The sequence below is a fragment of the Rhineura floridana genome, chromosome 10 (genome assembly GCF_030035675.1).
Source record: "Rhineura floridana isolate rRhiFlo1 chromosome 10, rRhiFlo1.hap2, whole genome shotgun sequence".
Taxonomy (NCBI): Eukaryota; Metazoa; Chordata; class Lepidosauria; order Squamata; family Rhineuridae; genus Rhineura; species Rhineura floridana.
The window spans coordinates 47,888,802-47,897,523 of NC_084489.1; positions in this window are offsets into that span (position 1 = coordinate 47,888,802).

The following is an 8,722-nucleotide window of genomic DNA, read 5'->3' on the forward strand; positions in this document are numbered from 1 at the left end:
ATTGTGTTAAGCTGTGCAGGGCTCCTTCTGCTGCACATCGCTGTTTCACATACAATTTCCCCTGCTGGAAAACAATCAGCTCGGGGAGGGCAATTTTGAGCTGGAAAACAGCCAAAGTGTGAGACATGTTGACCAGGTTGCCTTTGCTTAATAACATGCAGCAGAGGAAAGACTAGCAAAACTCTACATAATATCTAGTTTGGCCCTGAGAGTCACTCCCCAACTTAATTTTGCAATCCAATGCACATTTGGAAGTATGGGCAGATAAAAATAATACACAATGTGTAATTTATGGAATTCACTGCCTTAAGATCTAGTGATGGTCATTAGCTCAGTGGTGCAGTTAGATAATTTTAAACCCTGGAATTAATTGTCTTATAATCTTCCTTTTGATAGTGAATACTATTTCACTTACTTCAGAAGGTGGTAAGCCAGTCCTGCTGCATTTGGGGCCCGGCTTGCTCATCATGCTGAGTGGGCCACTGGATTTCTGCCCCAAGGTCCTGCCCTCAGGGTACCACTGCACTAGCTTAGATGATTTTAAAAGGAAATAAGACAAATAGATGGAGAAGACTATTAATGGTTATATTTTCAACATAATTTATATATTGCTTAATTGTAGAAACCTGTAAGTGGTTTTCATAGAATATACATTAAAATTATCAGTAAAAGTTAGTAAAAAACAAGTTGACTTAGAAAAATAATTCAAAAAATAAACAAAACAGCAGTTAAAAATAGTCTCTCTCTCAAAACTATATATCTGAGTAGGCCTGCCTAAACAAAAAAGTGTTTAGCAGGCACCAAAAACAGTACAGCAAAGGGACCTGTGTAATGTCAATGGGCAGGGAGTTCCAGAGTGTAGGTGCTGCCACACTGAAAATCAGTTCCTTACTTTTTGTTGTTATGTGCCTTCAGGTCGATTTCGACTTATGGCGACCCTATGAATCAGTGACCTTCCAAGAGCATCTGTCATGAACCACCCTGTTCAGATCTTCTAAGTTCAGGTCTGTGGCTTCCTTTATGGAATCAATCCATCTCTTGTTTGGCCTTCCTCTTTTTCTACTCCCTTCTGGTTTTCCCAACATTACTGTCTTTTCTAGTGAATCATGTCTTCTCATGATGTGTCCAAAGTATGATAACCTCAGTTTCATCGTTTTAGATTCTAGTGACAGTTCTGGTTTAATTTGTTCTAACACCCAATTATTTGTCTTTTTCGAAGTCCATGGTATGCACAAAGCTCTCCCCCAACACTACATTTCAAATGGATTGAGAGGTCTGAATGATTCTGACTTTAGTGTTCTGTGCTACATCTTTGCATTTTGAGAACCTTTTCTAGTTCTCTCATAGCTGCCCTCCCTAGTCCTAGCCTTCCTCTGATTTCTTGACACCAGCCTGCCCAGGGCCCTGGCACACACACGACCCACCTACTTACCTACCCACCAGACGGGCAGAGGAGCGGGAGGTCAAGCAAGTGAACAGGCAGGGGGAGGGCGAGCAAGGGAGCAAGAGGACAGGTGGAGGGGGGAGCGAGTGGGCAGGGGTGGGCTGGAGAGTGGGTGGGCAGCTTCCTCTCTGCAATCTGCAGCAGGGAGCCTGCTGCAGAAGGGGAGATCTACTCCCTTACCATAAGTGAGCAAGCGGGGAGAGAGGGCGAGCAAGTGAGCAGGCAGGGGAAGGGCAAGCAAGCAGGCGGGGGAGGGCGAGCAAGGGAGGGTGTGGGTCCGGGTGGGCAGGCGAGCAGGTGGGCAGCTCCCTCCCTGCAATCCATGGCAGGGAGCCTGCCATGGAAGGGGAGCGCTACACCCCCACCGTAATAAGGGGCCCTTGGGACAGCAGTCGAGTGAGCGAGCGGGCAGGGGCGCAGGACGGCAGGTGAGCGGGGGGAGATGGCGAGATGGTGAGTGGGTGGGGGAGGGTGAGTGGGTGGGGGAGGGAGAGCGGGCAGGGTGAGAGCAAGCAAGGGAGCTGATGGAGGCAGAGGGCGAGCGAGCAAGCGGCTGTTGGCAAGCCAGCGGGCAGCTCCCTCCCTGTGATATGCGTCAGGGAGCCTCCTGCAGAAGGGAAGCGCTACTCCCTCACCATAACCAGGGGCTCTTCAGGGGCCCCTGTGGGACACGGAGCCCTCAGCTAAGGCCCCACCTGGCCACCCTTTGGAGCTGGCCCTGCCTCCTTCATCTCTGTCCAATTCCGCTTTCCGTAGGATATGTTCTGCATATAGATCAAACAAATAGGGTGATAAAATACACCCCTGTCTCACACCCTTTCCGATGGGAAACCATTCAGTTTCTTCATATTCTGTCCTTACAGTAGCCTCTTGTCCAGAGTATAGGTTGCGCATCAGGACAATCAGATGCTGTGGCACCCCCATTTCTTTTAAAGCATTCCATAGTTTTTCATGATCTACACAGTTAAAGGCTTTGCTGTAATCTATACAGCACAGGGTGATTTTCTTCTGAAATTTCTTGGTCTGTTCCATTATCCAATGCCTGTTTGCAATATGATCTCTGGTGCCTCTTCCCTTTCTAAATGTATAGTAGACATAATCTGAACACTCCCCCTGCTTCAGATCAAAACTCAAGTGGTATTAGCCTTTATTTATATCAGCACTTTTCTTTGCTTGATGGGTTTTATATTTTCATTTCAAAAACACCTACCCTTACATTTCAGAGTTTATAGCTATCTCCTTATATCCTGTCCCATGTTTCTTAACAGCACGGTGTCATCTATCAGCTTTTAGGTGTCAGTTCTCACAAATCAAATGTCAGAAGAATGCACTTCAAGAATAAAAATGAAGATGAAGTCAGCAACAATTTGAGCTTGCTTCAAGTTAATGACAAAAAAGCTGTATCCCATCACGAGTTGAGTGGGAACCAAGCTCTCTGGAAAGATGTTAAATTGTTACACATTAGTTGCAACATTGCTGTCTATACAAATTATATGCTAAGAAAGGGAGGGTTTTTTAAGACTTCTTGAAAGATGCTACTTTATGCATTTTTTAATTCAGTTTTAATGCAATAACAATTAATAGAACAAAGACAGTCAGTCAAAATATTTTTTCTATGATCCCCAACCCACACTGCCTTAAATCAGCAACCAATTGCATTGCATGTAGTGAAACTACTACATATGAAACCACCACGTATGCAGTCATCCAGGGCTTTGGGGGGGGGGGGCTCTTAGACCTCTTACTTTGTTAGGAGCACCGTCCCAGCCAGGTTCCTATGTTTCCAGTGTCCTATGAGCCAATCGGTATGAATGGTGAGTGTGTTAGCCACTGAGAAGAGTCTTCTAATATGTGTCTTTGTCCTTTCTTGCTGATTGGAGCCAATCAGAGTGAAAGGAGGTGAGTCTGCCACTGAGAAGATTCTTTTCAATAGCTAACACTTTCCCCTTTGGTGCTTATTGGCTCCTAGGGACATTTGTTGTTTTTGGGAGAAGGCATTAACCAGGATCTCATTCTCAACCCAGCAGTGAAAAAATGGAGTATGTGGGTGTGGCTGTGACCATGAAGGGATCCTGCACTTCTGAATTTGCCACTATGCTACTGGAAACCACTAAATGAGTAGCAGAGAGGCTTGCATTTGACATTGTTTAGATTTGGTGCCAAATGCAAGCCTCTCTTTCCACAGGGACTGGATCCCTGCTGAAAGTCATGGGGCTTGAATTTGGTGCTCAATGCAAGCCCAGTTGCCAAGGAACAATGGGGAATGCATGGCTTAGAGTGCGCTTCCAAGTATTCCTTTGCAAAAGCTTGTATTTGCCACAGTTTAAATTCAGCTGAATGCAAGCCCTGCTACTTTCCATCAGGGATTGGATCTTTTCGGGTTCGTATGATGACAGACCACTCAGGATCATCTGACCACAAGTGACTGACAGGTGGGCAGACTTGCCCACCTGTCAAAAGTGGCCTGCAGGATGGGCGCTTTTTGATCTGGCTCACCAGACAAACGTGGTTCCACACTACTTTTCTAAAGCTAGGTTGCCAGGGGCAACTGCAGAGAAGGCCTTTTCAAATGTAGTGCCCCAATTGTGGAATATTCTCCCTGGGGATGATTGCTTGGCACTTACTCCAGTGTCTTTTTGGTACCAAGTGAAAACCTTCTTTAAATTCATCCAGGCCTTTAAAAACATCAACAGAGTTGTTTTAAACTGCTCTTTAGCTACTATTGTTTTCATCCTAAGGCATGCTTATTGTTTTTTATCGGATTATTTATTTTATTGACAAATTCTTTATAAAATGCTTTTTAACTGTTGCCCTGGGAAGACTGGGCTGAAGGTACAAGATTTAAATAAAATAAAATAAAAGTACCTTTGCACAGGAGAAATGGAAGTAGGATGGAGAAATATCTGTTTGTGATCATTTTTAATGTTGCATAAGAGCCACAGTTCACATGTAGCATTAAGAATACGCAGCAACTGGGATAAATTATACCCTTTATCCTTCTCTTTCTCTCCAATGTTAATCATCTCACTCTTTTGTCATCCAACTCAGAGCTCCTATCTTTTCAGACCACAGAGTAAATCAAAAAGGACAGTTGCCAATAGAAGCGCAATATAGCAATATAGCAAATACACACATCAGAATCATTTAATGAAAAGATCATCACAGAATACACAGAGACAAGGCTATCCACCAAAAATCTATCTACATATTACATGGGTGCATTAAAAAAAATTCTTAAGGAGACCATCAGGAAAAGCCATGGTTATTTATGTATTTTGGCAAGATATGCTTCCCTTAGGAACCAAGGCTGTAATTCAATACACATCTACTCAGAAGTAATCTCTATTAGACTGCAGCCCAAGTTATTGAAACAGTTACCTTCATGGTAGCTGAAACCTATCCATGTTTACTCAGAAGTAAGTCCCAATTATTGCAGGAGCCCTGCTGAATCAGACAGATCTCCAGCTCAGCATTCTTTTCCCCACAATGGATAACCAGATGCTTCCAAGAAGCTCATAACCAGCAAAGGAATTAAGGCAACAGATCTCCCGCATTGTTGCTCACCAGCAAATTTAGAGGCATACTGCTTCCGAACCTGGAAGCCTCATAGAGATGTCTTGACTAAGAGAGCAGTCTTACTGAGATGGGGAGAGGAGAGTCCATAGCGGATATATAAACCCTGCCAGGTTTTCACTACTGTGATGGGAGATGTATGAGTTTTCCTTCCAATTCCAGTGCACTAGATAGTGGTGGTGTTTTCAGTTCCCTTCCCATTTGTTCCTATGGGAAGGGAATGAATTCATTATGCGAGTTCCTGGGCTGGTATCGTCCCCCCCCCCATTTAGGGGTATGCTGGAGGAATGAACAGGCTTTAGATCAAAGGCCTCCTTTGATCTTCCCCCAGCACACTAATACAATTGTTATCTATACAACTGTTGGAGCAATGGTAGAATACTGACAGCTATGGAGATTTCTATAACCACAATGAGTAAGCAATGACTCCCTCCACCCATGGACCTCCTTGTTTGCCCCCGAAGGAGAGCTCCATAGAATCCTATGACTGCTGGGATGCCTTCCCAGAGACCCTAGGATTGCAGTTCTGCAGTAAGGATGCCCACCTTAATGTGGTGAGGGGGTTTGAGAGTGTTGAAGAAGCTGAGAGCAATGCTGTCAGGAGTCTAGACCAAGAGGCTAGATTCCTAGCAGGGACACCCAAGGTGGAATGGTCAAAGCTGAGACACCAGACTAAGATGCATCCAAACTCAGAGGAAGGCAATGGTAAACCACCTCTGAATACTTCTTACCACAAAAACCCTATGAACAGAGTATCCAAAATGCAACACGAGATAGTGCTGGAAGATGAGACCCCCAGGTCAGAAGGCACTCACCGAGCTACTGGGGAAGAACAAAGGATACGTACGAGTAGCACTGTGACTAATGACGCAGCTGGGTCAAAGCCGAAAGGAAGCCCTGAGGCTGATGCGCAAAGATGCGAAAGGAGAGTCCAGAGTTGTACAACGCACACAATAGGAACATGGAATGTGAGAAGCATGAACCAGGGAAAGTTAGAAATTGTCAAGCAAGAAATGGAATGTACCAACTTTACAATACATGGCGTGAGTGAATTAAAATGAACTGGAATGAGATATTTTCAATCAGGCAACTACAAAATATTTTAAGCAGGAAATAAGAAATCAAGAAGAAACAGGTTTGCTTTAATAGTGAGAAGGGATGTAGCAAAAGCAATTAGGAGCTACAATGCAAGGTCTGAGCGAGTGATATCAATGAGATTAAACGGGAAACCTATTAACATAACCATCAAGTCTACGCTCCAATGGCAAATGCAGAAGAATTGGAGAGATTTTATGCAGAAGTACAGGAGGAAGTTGATCACACACCAAAACAAGATGTGCTGGTAATCATGGGGGACTGGAATGCAAAAGTAGGGAACAAAGAAGAACTAGGAATTGTGGGGAAATGGGGCTTAGGAGACAGAAATGAAGCAGGAGAAAGACTTATTGAATGCTATGAAGCCAATAATTTGTTTCTTGCGAACACATTTTTTGAGCAACCGAAAAGACGACTGTACACATGGACATCACCAAATGGTTAATATAGGAATCAAATTGATTTTATAATTGGTAACAGAAGATGGAGAAGTTCCATACTTTCTGTGAAAACAAGATCAGGAGCAGACTGCGGTACAGATCATGAACTGGTCGTATCGAAAATCAGAGTAAAGCTAAAGAAGAACAACAAAGCAATCAAAATGCCAAAATACAATTTAAATAACATCCCAGAAGAATACAAAGATCAAATAAGGAACAAGTTTGAGGCTTTAAACTTAGTTGACAGAGAACCAGAAGAACTGGAATCCCAAAGAAAGGGGATCCCAGGGAATGCAGTAATTATCAAATATTGCCTTACTATCCCCATGCAAGTAAAGTAATGCTCAAGATTCTACAACAAAGGCTCTTACTATATACGGAGCGAGAAATGCCAGACGTCCAAGCTGGATTTACACAATTTTGTATTTTGTCACCATATTTGTTTAATCTATTCGCAGAACATATCATATGGAAAGCGGGATTGGACTGATGAAGGAGGTGTGAAAACTGGAGGAAGAAATATCAATAATTTAAGATATGCAGACGATACCATACTACTAGCAGAAACCAGTAATTATTTAAAACGAATGCTGTTGAAAGTTAAAGAGGAAAGCACAAAAGTAGGACTACAGCTGAACGTCAAAAAGACTAAAGTAATGACAACAGAAGATTTATGTAAGTTAATGCTGGGAAAAACAAAAGGGAGTAGAAAAAGGAAGGCCAAACAAGAGATGGATTGATTCAAAGGAAGCCACAGACCTGAATTTACAAGATCTGAACAGGGTGGTTCATGACAGATGCTCTTGGAGGTCACTGATTCATAGGGTTGCCGTAAGTCGTAGTCGACTTGGAGGCACATAACAACAACAAAAAGTTGACAATGAGGACATTGAACTTGTCAAGGATTATCAATACCTTGGCACAGTCATTAACCAAAATGGAGACAATACACAAGAAATCAGAAGGCTATGACTGGGGAGGGCAGCTGTGAGAGAAGGTCCTCAAATGCAAACATGTATCACTGAACACTAAAGGCAGGATCATTCAGTCCATGGTATTCCCGATCTCTATGTATGGATGTGAAAGTTGGACAGTGAAAAAAGCGGGTAAGAGAAAAATCAACTCATTTGAAATGTGGTGTTGGGTGTTAGAACAAATTAAACCAGAACTATTACTAGAAGCTAAAATGATGAAACAGAGGTTATCATACTTTGGGCACATCACGAGAAGACCTGATTCACTAGAAAAGAGAATAATGCTGGGAAAACCAGAAGGGAGTAGAAAAAGAGGAAGGCCAAACAAGAGATGGATTGATTCCATAAAGGAAGCCACAGACCTGAACTTAGAAGATCTGATTTGGAATCCTGTGCCTTGGAATGAGGAACTCGCTCTGCTGGTCAGATGAGTCTCTTTTTTTTAAGCTGATAGAATGGCCAGGTAGGATAATGGGTCTATCAGTTGCCCAGCAACTGGTGAATGGGCCAGGAATACCCTTTTGTCATTTAAACTCTTCAGGAGAGCCTCCCCCCCCCCTTGGCTGCTTGTGTTTTTAGTTGTCTGAGGAAAAGACTGGGAATTAGAGGCAGGCAAAGAGGCTATCCCTCTGCACCATGGCTTTAGGATGCCTCCTGCAACCCAGATGGAAAAGCTGGATATGGGACTGTTGATGTGTTGAACCCCTCCATCCTAAGCTCAGGTTGGAATGTGTTTAGATAAATAAACCATATTTCATAAAGACACCACAATCTCCGCTGACCTTCTTCCCAAAGGAAACCAAACCCTGGATGAGCGCAGGGACCCCGGAAATCTCAAAGCTCGGAGATTGGGGAGGCACGCAACAATATCGTAAAGGTAGATAACCCACTATTCTGCAACCCCTGTCTCTGTAAGTGCATATGCTTTAGGAATGTGCTGGCAAAATGTCAAAAGAAGCCATGTTGCATTAGCACCTAGATCTGACCTTATTGCACTTGTAAAGACCTGCCCCCCAACAGTGGTGGGGAACTTTTTTTGGCCTGAGGGCCATATTATTGTTGTTGTTTATTTCTATACCGCCTTTTGGCCAAAAGACCCTCAAGGCGGCTTACAAAAAATAAACACAAATATAGAAATACATATCAATAAAAACAGTATAATTTACAAAAATTAAATAACCAGGTAATAACATTAT